Raw genomic sequence first — 26,363 nt, 5'->3', positions numbered from 1 at the left:
CTCCTTGGGATATTTCAAGTTTTGACATGCCTTTCTTAATATGCAGTAACATGAAATGACATGGTATTAGAGATGCAAATATATGATAATATTATGCAAGCTTGAGATTTTGCTTTGGATAAATTATGGGGAGACTTGTCAAAGAAGTAACTTGTATATTAATCATACTGCATTTATGTACTTAAAGAAGGCAACCTGTAGGGTGCAGACTGCTTAATGCCCCTCTCACCCCACAGAGAGCGAGGTGCATCCTCAGGCCCTAAAATAGTAATAGCCTCCTCTCTGCTCATCTCAGATTCCCTGAGGTTGCTCTTTGCACCCAGAGTGTCCGGATGTCATGGGGGAAACAAAGGCCCCTTCTGTGAACTCGAGGTGCCAGTTTGGCTGGGCAAAGACAAAGGGGCATTTTAAATAAAGTCTCCAGACATTTACTTAGCCTCAAAATTACTTCTCCAAATTTGTACGTTGTGCAACACTGCAGATCTTCAAATGTATTTCTGTAACTGGCTCCAATATGCCTTATGTTGTAACTTTTCTTTTTGTCATGGGGAGGGAGTAGGGAAGGGATTAGTTGTCTTTTTTTCCCCTTCCAGAGAACTGCCAAAATAATTCTGACTCTCCCAGATGAAGTAAGTTTTAAAATTGTGGTTCTCCTGAGGTTCGTTTGGAAGAAGACACGGCAATTCTGAGAAACCCGCGATGGGGCTGCCAAGATGCTCCGTTCCCCTGGCTGCGGCTTCTGCTTCCTTGCAGCGAGGTCAGCGTGAGAACAAAACCGCGGGCTTCGAGGGTTGGAGAGGCTTGTTCAAACACTTGTCCTTGCCCACCTAAAAGCCTCCTGTCTTGCTCAGCACGGTGGCTTTAATCCCAGAGTTTGGCGTTTGCTGCGAGGCTAGATTCTCGCTGCCTTGTGCTTTTTCGCAGGCTGAGCCACTCCTTCGGAGGGCTTGCACCTGGGAAGCTGGGATGCACGCTCGGGCACAGGCTGTCGCCGTCCCATACCGGCTGGTCTCTGCCGGGGCAGGGCGGGGTACAGGGCTGAATTAGAATGATTCAGGGGTTATATAAGAACCATAGAATTCCAGCGCTGCAAGGCCCTTTCAGGACGGAGTTGCAGAGAGGAAGGAGCAGATAGTAACCGAATCAGACTGACATGGGGAGTGGGGGACGTGCAGTTCCACCCTGGAGGGCCCGCCTGACGCCTGCACGGTCAGCCTCTTCATAGCCTGGGCGGCGTGGGGGTGGGGGGTGGGAGATGAGATTGGTAAAGCAGCAATTCTGAGATGGAACTCTTCTGATGTTCAGAGAAGAGCAAGGTGCGGCCCCATGTGCCACTTTCCTCGGCACTGCTTTACCAACACCACATGGCACGTGTATTTAGCCTCCAGGTCTCACTTGAGTTGTTTGAAAAATGGGGTTGTTGTGTGTAGGTGGAGGTCGTGTGTTGAACAAAGCCTGAAATGTAACAGGTGGCTATAGTGAGTGCAAGCATTGTTATTACCAGCTAATGCAGTCCTTCTATTTGAAAGATAAATGCACCCCAAAACAGTGAGATGATTTGCCCAACAACACACAGCATTTGATGGCAGAACTCAGGAACAGACTCATTCCTCCTGCCCTTCGGAGGAGTACTTTTTCCCATTTCACCGCTCTTCAATCTAAATCTTTTAGGTAAATCCTCATGAAAAAGTAAAATGGAATGTTTTGATTAAAAGTTTTTCATGATTGTCTTTTTGACATCAAAATAATTTTAATGTGAAAATGAAAGATTTCATGGGTGAGATTTCTCCAGGCTAGAAGCAGAGGGAGGGGCCTTCCTGCCTGCGCGGGCTCTCACCGAGTCTGGCCACTGTCCCTGTGAACCCATTTATGAGCCTTGCTCTGTGCAAACTTGGTGCTGGGAACAAAGCATGAAAATCACCATCCCTATCCCCAGGTTGTTCAATGCTTCCTGGGGAAGGCAGACTGGGAAGTAAGTCATTGATACACAGCTTAATGAATGCTGTGATTGATGTTAGCATAGAGGAGGGCCATTTAATCGATCTGAGGAGGAGCTATCAGCCCTGCACTGGGCCTGGAAGGCTGGAGAGATGTTAGGCAGGTAAAGAAGGGGTAGGGGGCAGGGGGTGAAATGGGCAGAAGAGAGGGCGTAGGGTAGGAGGAGGCAGAGGGGAAAGACCAAGGGATGTTCCAGGAAGGGTTAGAGACCAGGAAGGAGTGAAGTGTGCTGAGGAGTATGGATTGAACCCTAGAGGATATGGAGGATTTTCATTGGTGTGTATGTGTCTGTGACAACAATTTCCTATTTGGAAAGATAGCTGGCTCCTATTGAAAAACTGGATGGGCAGACAGCAGGAGTGGAACTTGGGACGCTGAAAGTTATAGGGCATCCAAAAAACTAGAGGCAATAAGGGAGGGAAGAAGAGAGGAGACACTTCTGGAAGGCTTTGCTTGGGTTCCTGTGTGATGAGAAGCCAGACAGAGGAGGAGTCAGGTGACACTCAGGTTGGTGGCTCCTGGGGTCAGTGCTGCCCCTCACCGAGGCGTAGAAGTCAGGGTAGCTACATGGCCCTTGTTTCAGAAGGAGTTCAGGCTCTAAGCTGCCACTGTCCTGAAATTCATAACTTTCCGTTGATGGGATGATGGAGTGTGCTTGTGAGCAAAGGAGTCTGGGGTTGTTCCTTGCTGCCCCATATGCATATACTGTTTGTGATGCCCCATGAGTACAGAATCGCAGTGGACCTACTCAAAGTGAGGACATGAAGCATGTTATGTCTGTGGCCAATGGCCCCAGAGGCCACACTTGCTGGTCAAATCAGAAGTTGCTGAGAATGCAGAAGGAAGGCAATGACATGCCAGGAAAAACAAATGGCCAAGAAATTCTATCCTACCCTTGCTTGTGCTCTTCCCTGTATTTGCTGAAAATGATGACATCGAAGCAAAGGGAAAGTCCTTCCTTACTCATCTCTAAGCAGAAGGCAGAGGATTGATAGAATGTGCACATATCAAGGAGCACAATTAAAAAACAGTTCAGTTTGTATTGTGTAGTGTTGCCACAGTTTTGGTAAGAATAAAATATAAGTCTATGTAGAAGTTACAAAATGAAAATTGTATAGTTTCTATGATTCCACATGAGTTAAATGCTCCTGTATTTGCATTTAAACCTGGCATTGCACAACATAAAGATGAAGGGTAAAATTCATTCTAATAATTAAAAATTGTGATTCTTGTTAACCTAGCACAACTTCGGATAAGAAATAACAAACACCATGAAAAGTTGAGAGAGAGACTGGAGACAAGAAAACACTTGTATATTTTAGTTCCTTTAATGGCACTTCTCTCTACACTTTCATCTTTTACTGGGTGCTGAAGATTATGTAAGCTGGCTCAAAGTAAACAAGTTTGGGGAGGAAAAGGTGAGTCATTTATATTTTGTTTGTGGACATGTTGATTTTGAATTTGAAATGGTCTAGATTTAGGGGCCAGGAGCAATGTAGTTGGCAGTTGGAATCATGGGCTGGATTTCTCCAGACACAATGTATAGGGTATGAAGTCCAAGCCAGAAGCCCAGACACTATGGTGCTGAGGGTGGGGGGAAAGCACTGCAATGGGTATGTTAGTTAACTGAACATACAGAGAGGAACTAGAGAGTAAGCCCACGGAGCCTACAGGAAGCTAGCTTGGTTCTTGGTAATCAACATGCCATCTACCGAAGGTCCAAAATTGGAGTTCCTTTTTTTTTCTTTTATGAATTTTAAGAAGATAAGGAGTCCCAAGTACCCATGTCCCTGAGTAAAAGATTGTCCCGCACACTCCAGGCAAGGAAGTAATTTCCCTCAGTCACCTGGAAGTGACCAGAGAGCAAAACATAAATCAGTTGTTATTATATATTCATTTTTACTGGACACTTAGGCTGTCTTCATATTGCGGCTATTATGCTAATGGTGTAGTGAATATGGGCGTGCAGATGACTCGTTGAGATACAGATTTCTTTTCCTTTGGCATTTTACCCAGAAGTACGATTGCTGGATCATAGTTTTAATTTTTTGAGAAACTTCCTTATTGTTTCCCATAGTGGCATCAACAATTTGCATTACCACCAACATTGTACAACGTCTTTTCCCACGTCTTTGCTAGTACTTATCTCTTGTCTTTTTGATGATAGCCATTTCCCTGATGATTAATGATGCTGAGCACCTTTTCATGTACCTGTTGGCCACTATTATATCTTCTTTGGAAAAATGTCTATTCAGACCTTTGCCCATTTAAAAAAAATTTTTTTTTTAATGTTTTATTTATTTCTAAGAGAGAGAGAGAGAGAGCATGAGCAGGGGAGGGTCAGAGAGAGAGGGAGTCACAGACTGAAACAGTCTCCAGGCTCTGAGCTGGCAGTCAGCACAGAGCCCGACGCGGAGCTCGAACCCACGAACCGTGAGATCATGACCTAAGCGAAAGTCGGACGCTTAACCGACTAAGCCACCCAGGAGCCCCAGACCCTTGCCCATTTTAAAATTAGGTTATTTAAAAAAATTTTTTTTGGCAATTGAATTGTACGAATAAAACTCATTTGGGGTATTAAGTCTTTATCAGAAATTTGGTTTGCTGGTATTTTCTACCATTCTGTAGGTTGTCTTTTCATTTTGTAGATTTCCTTCAGAGACTTTAGTTTGATATAGTCCCAACTTGTTTATTTTTGCTTTTGTTGCTTGTGCTTTGGTGTCATATCCAAAAAAGTCATTACCAAAGCCGCTGTCAAGATTTTTACCTGTGCTTTCTTCTAAGGGTTTTATGGTATCAGACCTTACATTTAAGTCTTTAACCCATTTTGAGTTAGTTTTTTTCATTCTTTTTCATTTGATGTGGATCATTTGATGTGGATATTTATTTTCCCCAACACTATTTGTTACAGAGGCTATTCTTTCTCCATTGTGTCTTCTTGGAAACTTTGTCAAAGATTAATACCACACTATTTTGATTACTATAGCTTTAAAAAATAAGTGGATAAAGAAAACATAGTATATATACATTATTGTTCAGCCATAAGAAAGAAGGAAATCCTGCTTTTTGAAAGAACACAGAAAAAAAAAGAAAGAACACAGATGAACTTGGCGGACATTGTGCTAAGTGATATAAACCAGACACAGAAAGACAAATACTATTTAATCTCACTTATATGTAGAATCTAAAAAAGCTAACTCATGCAAGCAGAGAGGAGAATGCTGGTTGCTGGGGCTGAGGGATGAGGGAAATTTGTACCCACTTTCAGTTATGTGATGAATAAGTTTTGAGAATCTAATGTACAGCATGGTGACTGTACTCAATAATACTGTTGTATACTTGAAATTTCTTAAGAGTTGACCTTAAGTGTTCTCATTATACACATAACAGATAATTGTGAGGTGATGGATGTGTTAATTAGCTTGACTATGGTAATAATTTCACAATACATGTATATATCAAGTCACCACATTGTACACCTTAAATACATACAATTCTGTTTGTCAATTATACCTCAATAAAAAGTTGGAAAAATATATGAGAATACTTAAAATATACAAATACACAAAATATTATAAATCTGCAATGATGTTATACTATAGCATAATTAAAAAGTGATGTTATGCTTGTGAAAAAATTACTATAAAGAACAAATAGTATATTTGCAGAAACTTCCTTCTCTTTCCCTTGATTGATGAGGAGTTTGAGCCCCCTCATCAATTTGTCTGTTCCTAACAAATTTAGTTGTGAAACTTGTGCTGTAAGTTATTCCATGAAAAACTGGTATGGGCAAATAACTTGGGAAATAGAAATAGAAGAATCTGATTTAGAAATTCTATCAATGCATATCAGGATACCCTAGGTTGAAAGTCAGGCAGGATATCATTAAACCTAGGATATCTGAGTTATTTGTCTATAGGACTCTATTTCATTTTACCTTTGTGTTATTATCCTGCTAAACTAGTGCTGAGTGGTACTTGGGTCAAACTGTAGGCCTGATTTACCTCATGTGCTAGAGCTCAGCTGTTCGTGTCAACCTATTCATTCATTCATTCATTCATTCATTTATTCATTCATTCATTCATTCATCCATTCATTCTATGAATAGTAATGGAATATCTACCCTGTGTCAGGCCCTGTAGTCATCACTGGGAATGCTACAGTCAGTGATACAGGCATATTCTGATGGTATGACTCTTACAGCCTAGTGGGCTCTCTGGGCATTAATAAGAAATCAAATAAAGTAAATGTACAATAAATAACTTAGATAAGAGCTATGAAGAAAACTGATCTATAGTAATGTTCAACAAAGGAAATCAATGTATATTGGGGAGTGAGGAGGTGTTGCATTGTGACAGAGCTTGCTGGGGCAAGAGAAGAATGTGTGCAGAGGCTGTGGATGGGAGGGAGCCCAATAGAGGCCAATGTGATAGGAGCATAAAGGACAAGATCAGTGGCACATGGGATGTGGCTGGAGGGGTAGACAGGGCCCAGGCCCATTGGATCCTTATGTGCCTGTTGGGAATTTTGCCCTTTAAGAACCATGGGCAGCTAATGAACTGGTCAGGGCTGGCATCATGGGGAGGTGGGTAAAATGCTTGCTTCAGGCACAACATTTAAGGGGTATCAAAAACTAAGTAATCAATATAAATAACGCAATATTTAAAGAAATCAATACTGATGCAATAAGAATTTCTGGATGAACAAACTATGAAAGGCAGGATGTCACAATGCCATGCCAAGCCATATTAAATCCTATGGCAAAGGAAAAAATGTGTACCCTTATGTACATGTTTGTATGTATTTTAAGTGGTTAGTTTCTGCTAGAACATTAAAGTAGAGGTAGATTTTGGAACTATTATTGATGAGTTAGCTTTCTTTAAAAATTTTTTTTAATTTAATTTTTTTAACTGTTTTCAGTTTTATTTATTTTTTATTTTATTTTATTTTTTTACAAATAGTTATTGTCAAATTAGTTTCCACCTAACACCCAGTGCTCATCCCAAGTGTCCTCCTCCATGCCCATCTCCCCTCTCCCCCACATCCATCAATCCTCAGTTTTTGTCAGCAGTCAAGAGTCTCTCATNCTGGTGCAATTTTGAATGGAATTGCATTGAATGTGTAGAGTGCTTTGTGTAGTAAAGACATCTTAACTATATTTATTCTTCTNACGGTCTTTCTATGCACCGAGCGGAGGTTCCCCCCCCTCCCCCCGTCCTGGAGCGGAGGTTTTTCTGTTTCGGACTCTCTCTTTTTCCCCTCTCACTCCCAGTAGAGGGTAGAGGGGGACCGTCTCCGACCCTGGAGTCTCCGATCCCGCCCGATTTTATCTTCCCCAGTTCACACTCACGTTAGAAGGCTTTCTCAGTGGATTCTGCGTCCTTTTTCTCCCAATCTCTTAGGTTTTGTAAGGTTTCCAATGGCTTCAGATCTTTTCTGTGTGATGTATGGGTGTGAGTGCAAGTACGGAGCTCCTTATTTCTCCATCTTGCCCCCTCCACCCTAATTTAATTTTTAAAAACTGTGATAAATATACTTCTTTATTCCCATCACCTATTTAACTCATGCCTCCATCCGCTTCCCCACTGGTAACCATCACATTGTTCTCTATAGTTAAGAGTCTGTTTCTTAGCTTGTCTCCCCGCTCTTTTCCCTCTGCTTGTTTTGTTTCTTAAATTCTACATACGAGCGAGAGCATATGGTATTTGTCTTTCTCTGACTGACTTATTTCAGTTAGCATTATACTCTTTAGCTCTGTCCATGTTGCTGCAAATGGCAAGATTTCATTATTTTTATGGCTGGATAATATTCCAGCTGTATGTACATATATACTGCTTTATATTCATTTATATCCATTTATCTATCAATAGACATTTGAGTTGCTTCCAGAGTTTGGCTATTGTAAATAATGCTGCTATAGACATTGGGGTGCAAGGATCCTTTTGAATTAGTGTTTTTGTAGTTTTTGGGTAAATACTAGTAATGTGATTACTGGATCATAGGGTCATTCTATTTTTAATATTTTGAGGAAGCTCCATACTGTTTTCTACAGTTACTGCACCAGTTTGCATTCCCACCAGCAGTTCATAAGGGCTCCTTTTTCTCCTCATCCTCGCCAATACCTGTTGTTTATTGTGTTGTTGATTTTAGCAATTCTGACAGGTGTGAGGTGATACCTCATGCAGTTTGGATTTGTATTTCCCTGATAATGAGTGATGATGGGTTAGCTTTCATTAAAGTTGGGGAAGTAAAATTATATTCAATTCTGTTGTGGTATAAATAAAAAATTTTACGTTAAAATAGTTATGAGTTTTAATAACCTGCCTTTTTTAATTTTATTTTTTTTTAGTTTGCTTATTTTGAGAAAGAGAGGGAGAGAGAGAATCCCAAGCAGACTCTGTACTGTTAGCACAGAGCCTGATTTGGGGCTTGATCTCATGAACCGTGAGATCATGACCTGAGCCAAGATCAAGAGTCAGATGCTTAATGGACTGAGTCACTCAGGCATCCCTTAATAACTTGCCTTTAAAGTTTTCAATATTTTTCAATATTCACTACTTTAATATTCTGGGATAAAGTTAACCATTAAAAAATACAAAAATCATACATATTAAAGCAGAGATTTTTCCTTTTGCCTCAGACTTTTGCCCCTTACTGAATAAGGGGCTGATGGATCTGATCAGAGTTTCTCTAATTGGACCATGGGGAAAAGGTTGGTGGAGGGAGGAAGCTCATCAAGAATGGTTCTCTGGTGTCCACACTGCATGACTGGATGGACAGTGCTGTCTGAGGTGGGGAAGGCTGGCAGAGGAGTGAATGTTTTGGGGATGGGGCATGCAGATAGCTTCTTCTGAGTCCTGAGGTACCTTCAAGACTCAACTGTTTGGTAGTCTAAGTTTCTCAGAGAATAGTTATCAAGTAGGGAGCTGGACGTATAGGTCTATAGCTCAGAGGAAAAGTGTGGATTAAGGTAAAACTTGGGAGTTACAAGCTGACCTGTAAATGACAATTGCAAGAGACAAAGCCATCTATGGTGGGTCTTGCCTGTGGGTGCCCTGGAGTCATCTGGAAAGCTTTTAAAGTTCCTAATGTCCAGATGCCACTCTACACTAATTAAATCAGAGTCTTTAGAGGGGGTTTGGGCATAGGTTTTTTTTTTTTTGCTGTTGTTTATTTATTTGCTTATTTAAATATGATTTATTGTCAAGTTGTCTAACATACAGTGTATACAGTGTGCTCTTGACTTCAGGAGTAGATTCCCATGATGATGATGATGATGATGATTTAATATAATTTATTGTCAAATTGGCTAACATACATTGTACACAGTGTGCTCTTGGTTTTGGAGGTAGATTCCCATGATTCATCACTTACATATACCCCCAAGTGCTCATTCCAACAAGTGCCCATGATTATTTTTGAAAAGCCTCCCAGGAACTTCTGCTTCCAGAGAGATGGAGTGGATGTACTTTACCTTGTTCTTTCTGCAGCTTTTAGCTGCAACTAAAAGTCTTAAACATTATATGTGAAACAAACATAAGAAGGCTCTGAAAGATAGAGCTAAGATTGCCTGGATAAGGACCTCAGAACCTAAGGAACAACATGGTAGTGAGTTTCCTGGATTTTCTTTCTGCCTCACTTGTCCCAGACTTGGGTTGAAGAGGACATCAACCTGGAAATGGCAATGGGTACAGGCAAACTAAAGGCCCCCAGTGAAGCCCTACCATCTCTAGCCAAAGGACCAGGGAAGGGAGACCTTAGCAATACAAAAACACTCTTAGAAAATATTCACTCTGGCCAAACAGGACAGAAAAAATGGTGGCTCCATGTACACTCATGCCAAAAATGGCTGAATGGGAGCTGAGACATCCACCTTCATGATGCCCTAGTGAGGCACTCTAACACTCCAGTGGTAAGAAGCTCCTCTCACCCTGCACTGTCCGTGGAGGCCATGTGGAGAAACTAGAGTTCCACCCCAACTTGGCAGTAACTGGTGTCCCTTCTTTTTCCTGTTGGGTATTGTCAAAGGAGGCCTAGGAGAGTCAGGACTTTACCCATTGCCCACTGATAATGAGGCCACTCCCCAGTAGTGTTAGTGGAATTGGTGATCTGGAACCTCCACCCGGCAGTAATAGGAAACCACCCCTCTTCACCTTGGATGTCAGTGGTGACCAAGTAGGGAACCTGTATTTCTTTAAAAATTTTTTATTAAATTTTTAAATGTTTATTATTTTTGAGATGCAGAGACAGACCATGAGTGGGGGAGGGGCAGTGAGAGAGATGGAGACACAGAATCTGAAGCAGGCTCCAGGCTCTGAGCTTAGCACAGAACCCATCGTGGGGCTTGAACCCATGTATCATGAGATCATGACCTCAGCCAAAGTCAGATGATTAACCAACTGAGCCAGCCAGGTGCCCCAGGAACCTGGACTTCTAACTCTATCTTCTAGTAATGATGCAGCACCATCTCCACTTTCCTTTGTTAGATTGGTGTCAGAGACATCCAGCTAAAATAGAGCTTCAATAGGATTCAGAGTCTCATAACATGATATTAAAGTGGCCTGGTGTCCAATTAAAAAATCGTTCATTAGGGGCACCTGGGTGGTTCAGTTGGCTAAGTGTCTGACTTTGGTTCAGGTCATGATCTTGTGGTTTGTGAGTTCAAGCCCTGCATTGGGCTCTGTGCTGACAACTCAGAGCCTGGAGGCTGTTTCAGATTCTGTCTCTCTCTCTGCCCCTCTCCTGCTCTGTCTCTCTCTCTCAAAATTAAACATTAAAAATAATTTAAAAAATCATTCATCATACCAAGAGCCTGATGATCTCAAATTGGATGAAAAAAGACAAACAATATATTGCAAAACCAAGATGATAAAGATGTTGGAATTATTTGAAAAAGGGATGATGTCATCAAGATAGTGAAATAAGAATCCTTGGGCCCTTCCCACTTCACCCCTCAGCTCACTGCTTCAACAACAATCCATGTAAAAATTACTTCTGTGAGATATTCAGAAACTAGTTGAATGGCTTGTGCACTCTGGGCAAGAATGAAATCAAAGCGGGCAAAAATATTTGAGACATCCTCTAGCCATACTCCCTACCCCTGTCACAAAACCATAAATAGGAAGGAACTCTTCAGCTCCTGCTTCTTCCTTGAGGGGGAAAGAGTTGGATGACACATCTAGTGTTCCAACTTTTCCAGGGGTGCCTGAGGGACTGGTTTCTGTCTTACCCATCTTGGAGGACTGATACAGGCATGCTCTAGATGCCCAGGACCAATGAGAACAAGCATGGCAGTCTAAACTAGCACAAAAACAGTTGCGAAAGCCACTCTCCAATTCCCCTACTCATGGGGTCAACCTGAAGACCAGGAGAAGTAGCTGTTTTTTCTAATGTGCAGATACCAACAAAAAAGGTCAAGGGAAATGAGGAGACACAGAAATGTGTCCCAGACAAAGGAACAAGATAAATCTTTAGAAATGGACCCTAATGAAATGGAGATATATAATTTACCTGGCAAATTATTCTAAATAACCGTCATAAAGATACTTAATGAGGTCAGGAGAGCAATACATGAACAAAACAAGGGTTTCAAGAAAAAAATATTAAAAATGTACCAAATAGAAATCTTGGACTGGAAGCACACATAATTGAACTGAATAATTCACTAGAAGGGTTCAGCAGTAGACTAGATCAAGCAGAAGAAAGGATCAGCAAACTGGAAGCAAGACCACTGGAAATTTTCCAGTCAGAAGAGCAAAAAGAAAAAAAGAGTGAAAAAGAGTGTATAAAGTTTAAGAAGTCACCGAGAGAAGATCAACATAGGCATTATAAGGGTCCTTCTGAAGGAGGTGCTGGGCAAGGAGGTTGGGGAGCATGTCCTGGGCTTAAGGTCTCAGAGGACACAGGGAGAAGAGCTGAGCAAGGCAGCTGGGAGACCCAGGCAAACTTGTCTGTGCTCCTGGACAGACATCCAGGTGTGTGATGCTGGCTTCAAGGAAGCAGCCCAGGAGCACTTGGAGGCTGTGTAAGAATGGGGGTGGGGGGGCATAGCCCAGGGCCAACTGAATGGGCTGAATGGGTTGGAGGGCTCCAGGGACAGGACTGGGAGCTCCATGGTCCCAGGGAGATAGCCAGTGAGACAGCCTGACTCAGTCTCCCATGGCCACCAGGAGACTACAGTCACTCTGTGCCTGCATCTCAGTCTGTGCTGCTGTGCACACCCACGCATGTGTGTGTATGGGGGTGAAGGTGGGTGTGCATATGTCCTCATTGCTGGGGCTGGGCTTTCCCAGGCCCCAGCAAGCAGGATCATGGGTTCCTCAGGATGGCAGCAAGAGTGACCCTTTGGCGAGGATGACTGTTAAAACACGTGTGGAGAAATATATGGTAATCCAGTTAAAACAACCTCTCTGAATATAGATATGGCCCCAGTGGGTCAAGGGACATGCCTGTTCCATAGTTACATATCCCACCTGTGCACACAGCAAAAGGTTATTTCTGATTTCAAAAACAAAAAATACACAGTAAAAGGAAAAACAGAAAAGTAAAAAGTTTCAGGAAAAAACCTCCCATTATCCATCCCCACAAAACAGCCAGGGTAAATATCTTCATATAGTTTATTTAAAAAAAGAAAAAAAAACCCCAGCTTTACTGAGGTATAATTGATAGACAAAAACTCTGTGCATATTTAATGTATACAATTTGATGAGTTTGGATATATGCATACACTGCAAAAGCTTGACCACAATTAAGGTAATGGACGTATCCTTCACCTTGAAAAGTTTCTTTGTTGGCACCTTTTTTTGTTCTCTTTTCTGAATGCACTTAAGCAAAAATTAAGATGATATTTACAAGTGGTTTTTGTACCCTACATTTTTACTAATTTTATTGAAACATTTTTTTCAGGGTCTTAAAAGCGTGTGTGGACAATTATTTTAACGATGCATTAACAGCCTGTTCTGTGAAGATTCTGTACTGTTGTTACCAGTTTCCAATGATTAAACTTTCAGTTCTCTTGGATTCTTCACTATTATAATTGCACTAGGACAGAGGCTTAGTTTCTAGGAGCACATACTCTAGACCAAGGGGGCCAGGTTTCAAACCTTGCTCTTATCTGTGGGTCATTGAGCAAATTAATTAATTTCTTTGTGCCTGAAATTCTTCATTTACAAAATGGGAGTAGGTAGGAGAGGCTGGGTGGCTCAGTCGTCTGAGCGTCTGACTTTGGCTCAGGTCATGATCTCATGGTTCATGAGTTCGAGCCCTGCATCAGGCTCTATGCTGACAGCTCAGAGCCTAGACCCTGCTTCAGATTCTGTGTCTCTCTCTCTGCCCCCTCCTCCCCACTTATACTCTGTCTCTCTCTCTCTCTCGAATAAGTACACATTAAAAAATTTAAAAAAACCAAAAAAACCAAAATGGGGGTAACAAGAGTTATGTTCTGATGGTAAAATGAATGTAATGGATTAATATTTTAAAGCCTGACACATAATGAGAACTATATCTGTTTATTAAATTTTAAAAATCCAATAATATCTTCCTACAATTTAGATTATTTCTTTAGATTGGATTCCTGGAAGTGGAATTCCTAGGACAAGGGCTGTAAATATTTTAAAGGTCCATCTGGGCCAGTTGCTTTCTCTAAAGTTTGTCCTAATGCCCCCTCCCCCTGGCAACTCAGCATTAACACTGGGTCTGGAGTTCATAATACTTTTTGCAAGTTTGATATGTCAAATATACTTTCCTCATTAATTATGGACATTGAACATTTCCCAAACATTATTATTTGTGTTTGATCTGTGAATTGTCTGTTCTTGTCCTTTGCCCACTTAAAAAATTTTGAGTTCCCAAGGGCTTTTCTGATCAATTTTCATGAAGCTTAATATGTGAAGGCTCTTAGCCTCTACATTTAGGGTTTCTTTTTTCACTTTGAATGCTCTGGCCTCCATATTCTAGTTGATATTCATTTCTGTCCTTTTTTACCCGTCGTGTCAAACACAGGGCCTCTTCAGCTCCCTTTAGTTTAACACATGCATTTTGCCTTCATTGTCATCATCACGGCTCCTAGGGGGCCCAGGTCTTCCAGTCTTGGGTTCCTACGTGGTTGCTATTCAGAAGAGGGAAGGAAGGAAGGGTCTGCAAAAATGAGAATAGGGTACAAAATACTACCGCACAGAAAAGTTGATATTGTACATACTGTTTATTGCATTCATTCCAAAGATGACAGAATTTGCAAGTACCATCTCTAGGGAGAATCAAATCAGCCCTGAGCAGCCAAGACTGAAGAGAAAACAAAAATCAAAAAAAGAAATAAGAGAGCAACAGAGAATGCCTAGGCTGGGCCTGCAGTAAGCCCCCAAGTCCCCTAGATGTCACGATATAACTCTGATGCATTTGCTTTCACATGGGAGACAGGTTTCAATTTACAACCATCCAAAGTAAACAGCTGCATTGCTTAAGGAAATATTAATTTTTGAGAAGAAAAAAAATGTCTTGGATATGATAACATAAAAACACAGTTAAAAGTTTGGTCCCTAGCTCATAAACTGCGGAGACTTTTCCTATACTGTTTGATAGGTTCAGAATGTTTGTCTTGGCATTTCCTAGCACCTTCCATTTGGAAACACTTATGAATGTGAACAGGTTGGTAAAATGCTTTTTTCTTTTTGTGGCCAACCACTAGGGTGTCCGCCTGCCTCTGTGCCTTAGGCTGCCCTTCCCACTCTTCTCTCTGCTCTTTTCAACTCTTTAGCCACCACCCACAATAGGAGCAGCTGGTCTAATAGGTCTTTTGTCTTAGGTGTTGACCAAGCTTTGGGGAAGGGTCCCATTTCTGGTGTTCTCTTCTGGTCAGAACTCACTCATGAAATACCTCATTGGAGTTCATTTAAGTTAGAACAATTGTTTTAGACTCTGGGTTCAACTAGCAATTGATTGCTTCTAGAGCTGCCTCTCCAAAGGGGTATTTGTGATGGTCCCCTATTGTTTGGCTCTCATCTTCCGGTCTATGCTGCTTCTCCATCCCCTTGAAACATTTTGTCATCTCCCATTGAGAGACACTTGTTGATGCTTGTTGAGTGAAGGACCCCTCATATAAGATCTGTGGGGCTGGGTTCACTCCTTTTCTTTCCTTTTCTTTTTCAGGGAAGTCTGGGCCTGGTAAATAGCTCTGGGACATGAGTAGCCTTTCTACCCTCACCAACAACACATCTAGCTTTACAGAAAAGCTGGTGGAAGGATAGCAATCATAGGAGCATGTGTGTGTGTTTGTGTGTGTGTGTGTGTGTGTGTGTGTGTGAAATTAATCCAGGGATATTTGGGGTGACATAGCCTGTCTTCCTTTAGGCTGTTATAACAGAATACCGTAGACTGGTGGCTTAATAGCAGAAATGTACTTCCCACAGATCTGGTGGCTGGAAAGTCCCAGATCAAGAAAGTGCCAGCATCATCAGGTTCTGGTGAGAGCCCTCTTCCTGGTTTGCAGATGGCCACCTTTGTGCTCTGTCTTCACATGGCAGAGAACAGAGGGGTGTGGGGAGNGGGTACAGAGGAAGTAAGTTCTCTTGTGTCTCTTTTTAAACAAATTTTGAAATTTGAGTATAGTTGACACATAATGTTACATTAGTGTCAGGTGTATAGCATAGTGATTCAACATCTCTATATGTTTTTGTATGCTCACCACACATGCAGCTACCATCTGTCACCATACAGTGACTGGTATTACAATACCATTGATTATGTTCTCTATTCTGTATCTTTCATCTCCATGACATATTTATTACACTTCTATGACTGATTTATTTCATTTAGCATAATACCCTCAAGGTCTATCCATGTTGTCACAAATGACATGATCTCATCCTTTTTTAATGGCTGGATAATATTACATTGTATATATATATATATTATATATACATATATATAATATATATATATACACACACACACACACATACGTATATATCATATCTTCTTTAACCATTCATTTATTAATGGACACTCAGGTTGTCCCCATATCTTTGCTATGTAAATAAGGCTGCAATAAACACAGGGATGCATATATCTTTTTGAATTAGTATTTTTGTTTTATTTGGGTAAGTACCAGTAGTGGAATTACCGGATCATATGGTATATCTATTTTTAATTTTTTGAGGAACCTCCATACTGTTTTCAATAGTGGCTGCACTAGTTTACATTCTCACCACTAATCATCAGGGAAATGCAAATCAAAACCACAATGAGATATCATCTTGTGTCTCTTCCTGTAAGGGCACTAATCCCATTCATGAAGTGTCCAATCTCATGACCTAATTATCTCCCAAAGTTCCCACCTCCTAATATTGATTTATGAACTTGAATTTCAACATATGAATTTTGGGAGACACAAACAAGCAGTCCATAACATAAGCATAGGCAGAATTTATTTTCATTAGGCAATCCTACAGTATCCTGACTGAGTTGCTGTGTCTCTTCTCCAATGCCTGCCAAGTTTTAAAAGTGATTTTGAATAGCTGATGGAAAATGAGTATGTAGTCAAAGTATTTATGGTGAATGGATCAGTTAACCTGTCTTTACTCATACTGACAGCATTTTTTAATACCAAGCTCTTGCTTAGTTTAATGAATAAGATTATTGACTTAATTAATTATGTAGATTCACCTTTAAGGAATCACTTTTGGAAGTGGGAGAAATCCATTTTTACCATGAAGTGGATAAATATGGATGTCAACTTCTGGAATTATTTTGGATTTATTGTATTTTATTTTTTAAAAATTTTTTAATGTTTTATTTCTTTCTAAGACAGAGAGAAAATACAGCATGAGCAGGGGAGGGTCAGAGAGAGAGGGAGATACAGAATCTGAAACAGGCTCTAGGCTCTGAGCTGGCAGTCAGCACAGAGCCCGATATGGGGCTCAAACCCATGAACTGTGAGATCATGACCTGAGCCGAAGTCAGACGCTTAACCGACTGAGCCACCTAGGCACCCCTATTTTGGTTTTTTTTTTAACTTCGCAACTTTCACATGAATTATATTTTTCTTTTAAGGTACAACAGGAAAGATTTATGGCTATGTAGAGGATCTACAGCCTTGATCTGAGTTGGCTATGCCTGAATTCCTACCCCAACTCCACTCCAAACTTCTACTTATGACTCTGAAAAATGGAAATTGTAATACTCTATGTAAAGTACAGAACTGTTGTGAAGGTCAAATGAGATGAAGTGTTTTATAAACTGTAGGTAAGCTACATATAAGTCATCTGAATAGTTATTTGGCAATATCATACCCCAAAATAGTCAATTTGGCAAAATCATACACCAATTTACATTATAAATGTCTTTTTGTATTATTTATTGTCAAAGAATGTGTCAGGAAACCTATCTGTGAAAGAATGTAAGTGGTCTCTGAAAACCCTGATGCATTTATTTTTTTATCAGTGAGAGAAATTGACTTTGATTTTTTACTTTTACTGAGATATCACTAAAAATACGTGGCTCATTTTGTGGCTCTGTTTTCTCCTCAAAGCTAGGAAGCAACTTCAATGAGTTCTGCATTGAATAATTAGCATGTAGCAGTGGCTGAAGAGTGATGGGCATAGATTCAGCTCTCAAGGACTTTGAGGGCTATTTGGGAAGTTAGTGCAGAAGTTTGTTGGGCTAGATGGAATAAGGGAGGAGGTAAGGTGAGTTTTTGGGGTGTGTGTGTATTATGTGTGTACATATGTTAGTGTATATGTATGGTGTGTTGGTGTACATATATGAGTATCTATGTGTGGGGGGTGTTAATGGCAGAAGTGATCTTATAAGTTTACTGAGGATTGGTGATGAGTGCTAGGCATCTGGATTAATGACTAGAAGAGTTTCCACGGAGGTCCAAGCCTCTGCCACCTCTAATACAATGCTTTGGCAAACTTTGTCCAATCACTAACTACAGTACAGTGTCAGGTGCCCTATAAGCACCAGGTGACCAGGAGAAGATGCCAGTTCTCTGGGGGCATCAGGAAGGCTGTTCAAAGCAGTCCCCTCTCTGCCCCTGGTGTGGGAGCTGATCACTTAGGGGTGGGGTGACCAGACAGCTGTGGCATTTGAGGGGCATGAGGGAGATGGTGAGGAGTGAAGGACATCCAAGGCTGGCTAGGTGATGGTGGAGAGCACGGGGTGCACTGGTGGTGGGCCGTGTGCTAGGCCAAGGCTGTGCGACGCTGCTGAGAAGGCGCTTTGGGAGAGCTAAGACCACGTCTGAAGGGTGAGAGGGTGACTGTAGTGAGGAGTCACCGCCCTGGCAGCTCTGGGTTCTATGAAGGGAGGGAAGAGGGGAGAGTGGGGCAGTGGTGGGAGCTGCCAGCCCACTTGGTTGTTCAGTGCACTTGGGACAGTGGAGGCCAGTGCAGGCTAGTTCTGTGACTTTAAGGTTAAGCAAAGTTTATATACTAGCTTAGATGGTGCATTATCAAAACACACTTACATTGCCTAACTATTTAATTTATATTTGTTAATCCATGTTCTAAATCTCTTTCTTCTTCATTGGTAAGCTTCTAGCAGACAGAAACCATTTGTTCAATTCATTTTGTGTAGCACTGAATAGACAGTTTTGTGTCGGATCTCAACCTAATTTTTCTTCTGACTTGAACACTCATTTGAGTAAATGCTACATGTTGATTCTGAAATGTTTGGTAAAACACTGTGGTTGGTTGGGTAATTTTCTGTGGCTGAAAAGATCATCTCTTAGGCTCCATCTAGGTTACTAATTTTCTTATGAAAATGCATAAGAATTTACTGTCTAGCTGTTAATTTATTAATCAAAATACTTTGTTTTTTATTTTGTTATTTAAAATTGAAAAAGCAATTAGATCCTTTTGTGGCCTAATTGCATGCCAAATGTAACTTGTTTCCAAACTGAAATGGTCTTGGAGTTGTACTACCACAAACAGTGTTTGGAATCAGTAAACTGTATTTATTTTTAGCTTTTCAAACAGCCAAATAGTTTGCCCTCAATTTTCAGAGGAAAAAAATCCCTCTGGGCTAAAGCCTGTATACTGAGTATCTTTATGCTTGACTATTCCCATCCAAACTCCAAATTGTGGAAAACAAACGTTTCTAGTGATTCAGTCTTAATAACAGTTTGGCTAGTGTTGTTGCTTATTAAATACCAGTTTCTTAAATTATAACGAAGGAGGTAGTTATAGACTGAGGTAGGTTTAGTCAAGCACATGGAACCACAAGAACTTACCATATGTGAGTACAGAGGGGCAGGATTCAGCGGCCCCTGGGTAGAGCAGTGTGTGCAGTATTTAGACCACAGGGTTCCAAGCTGGCAGGCTGCTTTTACATTGATTTAAGGTGAGTGGACTTGAGCCAGACACATGGTCTGATTTCAGGCTGGGTGAGTAGACGAAAAGGAGCACATGTGTCTAGAGCACTGTGATCTAGACTCACCTATCTGTTCATCCCCTTCAGTTTTGCTTTCATGGGCAGGTGTTGTCCATTTTCTTGTTGGAACAGCGGGGCTGGCAGGCTGGGTGAAGTCAGTAACCTGGGCATCACAGGATGGGTGAGCAGCAGTTCTGGGACTCAAAGTAGATCTATCCAACAACAAAGGTCATGCTCATACAGTGCTTCTTGCTGTCTCTGTGAAGAGATACTTTCACAAGTTGTATCATGTTTTGAATGTATTTGGATTTAATACAGGTTGACTAAAGAATTAGCAAACTGTTTATTTTTAAGAAATGCGAAACTTTGGCTTTGTACAGCTAAGTAAAAATTGACATTGACCTTTGAACTGTGGGGCAGAATGCACTGCTCCAATTTCAGATTCACATTAGATTAGCTTATGGGTCACATCTCCCTGGTTCCATCCAGCATAAGCTCTTATTGCTCTCAAGCCTGCTTTTTGTTTCTGGTACTCAGAACTTGACCCTCTGATGCTCAGACAGATCACAGGGGCAGGCTCCTCTCCCTCCTCTCCCTTCTCATTCTGTGGCATTTCTTTCAATCTGTACCAGGAAATCTCCAGTGCAAAATTGTAGTCAGCACCAAAGAGTAAATAGCCATATTTGGATTTAGCTGGGTGATGGATGAGTCTGCTTTCAGGAATGGGCTATGAGAATCAGGGGTAGGTTTGAGCAGACAGCCCAGATATCTCATCTTTCCTTCCTCATGCTTCTTGGTGTAATTTTTCACTAGTGAAGTGTTTAGTCTTATTCACCTACATGGAAATTCCAGGGAAGAGGCCATCATACCACATTCTGGCAGAGTAAAGTCATGGACCCTGCTATTCCCTATGCCTTGATCTGAGTTTTAGCTCTGTGTGGCTTCCTGCTGTGTGATCTCAGGCAAGTTACCCCATTCTCTCAGCCTTGGCTTCCTCAACTATAAAAGTAATATTAATACCTGCCTCATAATGTCATTGTGTGAAATAAAATGTCTATAAGTCTCTCAGGATAATATCCAGCACATATAATTATATGCAATTATAAACTATTTGCTATTTTTATTTTTGTTATATTTTATATCCTTTAGGTCAAGCTAGTATGTTTATTTCTTGAAGCCATCATATGCAGATGACAAGGAATTTCATTCTTCGAGTTTTAATGTTACTGTTGGCTTCTTCCATGCCTTAAAGAAACTCTTTTTCGATATCCCTGGTTTAACTGTAGCACTTGCCACATTTATCTTCTTTGGAATTTGGATATGTGAGAGTAAGTCAATATCCTGAGAGCTGCCCTGTGGGGACGCTTCATCTTTTCTTAAATCTAGCACCAGGGTTTTGGTGACAAGCATGTGACATGTCCTCAGAGATACCAGAAGGAGAAGTAGCTAAGAGGTTCTTAGCAGAAGAGCTGGGTCATGCAGAGCTATGAGGATTTTTGTGGTCATGTCCTGCTGTGACAAGAGACCTCAGAAACCCAGCAGCGCTCACCAAGAACGTCAGAGTACTCTCATGTCCTGCAGGAAATGCAAGGGCTGAGCAGGATGGGAGGGCAAGACCAGGTCCCAAGTTCACTGTTCTGGGGCTGGTATGACTACAGAGGGCTCTGCCCATGTGGCTTGGTAGCTGAGGACTCAGTATTTGTACCTGGCCCACAGTTCTGGCAGTATGAGTGCTAGTGGCCTTTGATGCTTCTCAAGTTGGGCTCCCTAGAGGGGCAGAAACTCAGAGGAAGGGCAGATGCAGTTACTGAAGGATACCTATCTCTTCCTCACATGCAGAGCATTTAAGTAAGAATGGCTTTAGGGGGGTTACTATTACTGTGTTGCTATGGCTAGCTAACTTTCTTTAAGCACTGACAACGCTCCAGGCAGTGTGTTAACTGCCTTACACATACACAGACAGGAGTGGTGTGGCCAGCCCAAGTTGCACAGCCAGTGGCTGATGAAGCCATACCTCCAGGTATGCCTTATTCAAAGCCTGAGCTCTCAATATGGTGCCAGATCAGCCAGATCTTTTAGCAAAGGCATTAGTGACAAAGATCAAAACAATCTGTCTGGTAGGAAGCACTGTCTCTTATTATTTAAGTTCTTGGTTTTAGAGCTTTCCAATCTTGGTGTTCTAAGAGGGTGTCCGTGAAGAGGATTTCCTTCATATTTCAATTGTATATATAAGCCTTGCTGTACATTTATTACTTACAAAACCCTGGCTTTCCTTCCTTGTTTTCTTTTTCTACTTTTGAAAATAAGGGTAAAAAATGTCTAAAGACAAAGATTTCATGCTGGCAGGGTCCACTGAGATTACTTGAGATCTGTAATATACGTGAGGAATTGAAGCTAGTTTTCAAAGTCAACAGAGATGTGTGTGTGTGTGTGTGTGTGTGTGTGTGTGTGTGTAAGTAATATAATATTTGAATTGTTGCCTTGTTCCTTTTATGAGTCACATTTACTGAGGTTGTTAAAAAATGTGTAAATATTTGTCATGTAATAAAGCTTAACTCAAATGCATGAAACAAAAGTGTTGTAATAGAGTGAAGTCTGGGACAGATAAACAGTCAATAAGAAAGAAAATAACTAGAGTTCAGTGTTATAAAACAAAATACACAATAGAAGAATAACTCTTGAAGCACTGTGGGAGAGGCCATTTTGAAAAACATTGTGGTACTCCTGGATCCCATCCCAAAACTTTTTGTCTCCTTGAACAATCTCAATTAGCACATGTATATCTGTGCGCATAAAAGTATATGTGCATATTGTTCTCCAACATTTTTTGTCATAAACTGTAGTAAATCTCATCATATTCTAGATTTTTCACAGGTATACATCTTTGTCTTCAAATTATTGAAAACTTATTGTGTATGTTCAAAGGCATCTTTGATGAAGCTGTGAATCTGTTAGGATCTCTCATATGAAAGCAAAAAATTCATCTGAAGAAGATAGATTTGGATAAAAGTTGAGCTGGGGGCCATTTCCACCTTACCATTCATGTTTTATGACATCTGTGGTCTTATTTTGCAAATGCAAAATTTGTGTTGTCTCAGAAACCTCAGGGAAGGGAATATAGTTAGGTTTCAACTTCTGGTTAGGACCCTCCAAAGCCTGAAAACCAAGACAAATTCCTGAGAACACTACAGAAAAATGTACTGTTCTTTCAGAAATGTGCCCCTCCCTTGGCCTGCGCTTTGCTTTTCCCTCTCTGGACTTCTTCCTGCCTTCACACCTCTTCCTGCTTTATTGTAGGGCTGGTTTACGTTGCTAGCCAGGGAGCTTTGTCTCCTGCCCATCCCATGCTCCGTCTCGGAAGGACTGTCTTGCTGTGGCCTTCATTCTCACTTACAAGATTTCCATGTTGATATCACATATAGTCAGAACCTCTCATCCTCATTCACAAATGTCGGTTGAACATTTCTGTTCCAATTCTTTTCTGTGCTTCAAATCAAACACATTTAAATTCTAATTATTGTTCCTGCCAAGGGTTGTAGGCATGAGGATTTGTCCAGATGTTTCAAACCCCCTTGTTCCTCATCCATGCCTACGTTGCTGCTCCATCCCCTGGGCTGCTTCCTGCCTTCCCAGCCAGCCTTCACTGCCTGTGTCCTCTTGCTCAGGCCTGCTGTTTGCTCCTCCCTCAGTAAATGCTCCCATTCACCTGTGCACCAGCCTTAAGGAGGCCAGGGACACAGCAGTGGGTTGTCCCTGCCCAGTCATGGAACTTGCTCCTGCAGGACCATTCCTCCATAGTCCCCTGCCTGACTCACCTTCCCCAGTGACATTGCTGTCCCAACCAAGATGACACATCCCACACTATAGTCAAACTCTGCAGTGTGTGAGATGACAATGTATCCATTGGTTTTTCTTGATCACGGAAAAATACTAATGTTTTTTCAGGAAGACCTTGATATTTTTTATTTTGACTGAATGAGCAAATTAATTTTTATTTATTTATTTATTAAATGTTTATTTGAGAGAAAGAGAAACAGAGCGTGAGTGGGGGAGGGGCAGAGAGAGAGAGAGAGAGAGAGAGAGAGGGAGATACACAATCTGAAGCAGGCTCCAGGCTCTGAGCTGTCAGCACAGAGCCCCACGTGGGGCTCGAACTCACAGATGGCGAGATCATGACCTGAGCTCAAGTTGTTGGACGCTTAACCAACTGAGCCACCCAGGTGAGCCTAATTTTTATTTTTTATACCCAAGACTATATTTTTGTTTTAAGTAAAGGCTTGAACCAGAGATGATAGTTTGGCTTTTTGTTCTGACATTTGAGACTTGAGAAGTATACACACATTTTTCAAAGATATAACCAAGATTAGAAGACTTTAACTATATGGACAATTAATTCTGGGAAGAAAAAAAAATAGAGACAAAAACATTTTATACATTTGCTAATTGTTTTGGTGACATGTGTCTAATGAGCTCTTTTTTCAGCCTTGACTTATTTTATTACATTTAACTTGGTTAACGTTGAGTTCTTAGCCTAACCAAAACTAAAAAACAAAGACAATATAAAAACCCCAAAGATCTCACTGCAAAGCACAGGATAAAGAAAACCACTTTTTAAAAAATGGGCTTGAAAAACTTTTTTCATTTAGAGAAGTTTTAATGCATAAGAATTTGTGTTTTGTTTTGATCCAAAATCTATTAACAATTAAAAAAAAGAAAGTGGATATTACGTTGTATGTTCATAATAAAGAATTCAGAGGCTACCAATGAATAGAGAATTAAATAGGTCAAACCAAAAAAGCAGTCACATGGTTCTGCTTCCCAAGGTCCAGGAAATTTGAGAGAACCACTTATAACAGCTTTCCATTTTGTGGTCTTTCAACTTAACCTTAAATTACAACTCACAATAACATGGAAACTAAAGCAGGAGAGGGCTAGAAGTGTATGGGGAAATTAAAAAAACCCCAACAACTATGTTCTTACAATTTATACTACTGAAAATGGTTTCATTTATAATCTGGAAAATCAAGAGAAAATCTGAAAAATTATTATTTTTTACTGTTTCTGAAAATAAGTTTCACTTTGCAGATTTAATTATCATGGTATATAAGTTTCCTGGTGCTTCTGTGACAAATTGTCACAAATGTAGTGGTCTAAAACAACACAAATTTATGTTGCATTTCCATAATCAGAAGTCTAATGATTGTCTTACTAGGCTAAAATCAAGATGTCAGCAGAGCTGGTCTGCTTTCTGGGGAGAGCTCTGTCTTCCCCAGCCCTGAAAGGCTGTCTGCACTCCTTGGTTCATGGACCCTCCTCCCCCCAGACAACTTAAAGAAACACTGAAAAATATATACCTGGGACTCTGGAAGAAGCTAGCAGAATGTGCAATGCTGCATTAGACTTATTTTCTCTCTTGAATTCATCTTGGATTGAATATCTAATAGTAAAATTATTAGAGAAATGTCATTATATTAAAATAATGGGAAGATATTTGTGTGTGTTGAAGAAAAGAGAATTCCATATTCAAATTCTACCATGAGTAGCCTCCATTTCATTAGTAAGACGATTAAGTTCCCAGAAAAAAGTCTGAGTTCTGCTATGAAATCTATTTGAGCTGAGATGGGATTAGTGATTCATTTTTAACCTACCATAATTTAAGTTTTGTTTATTTTTAAAATTCAAATTTTACTTTTTTTGGAACATAGTTCAAGATGTAGAAGTTACAAAAGGCATACAGTGAAAATACTCCCCCCTGTCTCTATCAAGTACTAGTTTCCCTTCCTACATGTGGTCTGTTTCTTGTATAACTTTCTAGAAGTATTTTATGCATTTATATGCACATATATATATAAATAATTACAACCCCTATCACTTTATTTTTACATGGTAGCATATTTTATATACCATTCTGCATCTTTCTCCTCCCACTTAAGAATATATTTTTGAGATGGTTACATATCAGTAAAATGCTTCCTCATTCTCGTACTCTAAAGAAATTTGAGATAATTTTAGATTGCATAAGAGTTGAGGAAAAAAAATAAAAAAGGTTCATGCACCTTCCACAAACCTCTCAAATGTCTTAAAATTTTTTTGGTTTATTTATTTTTGAGAGAGAGAGAGAGAGAGAGACTGAATCTGTTGCAGGTTCTGTGCTGAGAGCAGAGAGCCTGATGTGGGGCTTGAACTCACGGACCGTGAGATCATGATCTGAGCCAACATCCCTTTCATATGTCTTTTATATTTGATTTCACAAATTTTTCTACTGATGACCTTTTCCTCCTCAGAATTCAGTCCAAAACTCCACATTGTATTCACCTTCTTGTCTCATTTTCCCTTCCTTTCTATCATAGTTTCTTAGTCTTTCCTTGGTTTTCATGATATTGAGGAAGGCTGATTAGTTATTTTGAAGACGATTTCTCAATCTTGTTTTCTTTGGATTAAAGTTATGTACTATCGAAAAGCCTACAACAGAGGTGATGTGACTTTTCCAATGCATCATCCTGGGGAACATCATGTTGATTTGTATAATGACAATGCTAGTTTTGATTACTTGGCTAAGGAGGTATGTACTGGAAATGTCCATTGTACGGTGATCATATTCCACTTTTTAACTACTAAATATTTTGATATAAATAGTTTGAGATTATACTAGTATCCATTTCCTATAAATTTTATCACTCATATGTGTATCTTGTCTGTGTAATCATTTATTGTGATGTTCTGGTGGTGATCTTTTATTTTACTCACTTCTGTGTTCATTCACTGAAATTATTTTGTAAATAAGAGTTTTCCCTTTCCTTCTTTTTATTTATTTAGTTATTTTTTATATATGTGTCAGTTTATGGATAATTATTTAATTCTTTGGATTATAATCCAATAGTATTGCTTATTTTGTTGCTTCACGTTCTGACTTTTGTCTTTGGGATCCCTTTCAGGTTGACTCCTGTGAGGTGTTTTGTTTGGTTTTGTTTTTTGGAGTTTTTGTTGTTGTTGTTGTT

The sequence above is a fragment of the Crocuta crocuta genome, unplaced genomic scaffold (assembly GCF_008692635.1).
Source record: "Crocuta crocuta isolate KB4526 unplaced genomic scaffold, BGI_CrCroc_1.0 scaffold1705, whole genome shotgun sequence".
In the NCBI taxonomy this organism is placed as follows: Eukaryota; Metazoa; Chordata; class Mammalia; order Carnivora; family Hyaenidae; genus Crocuta; species Crocuta crocuta.
The sequence above is the reverse complement of the archived record's forward strand: the minus strand, read 5'-3'. Positions refer to the sequence as shown.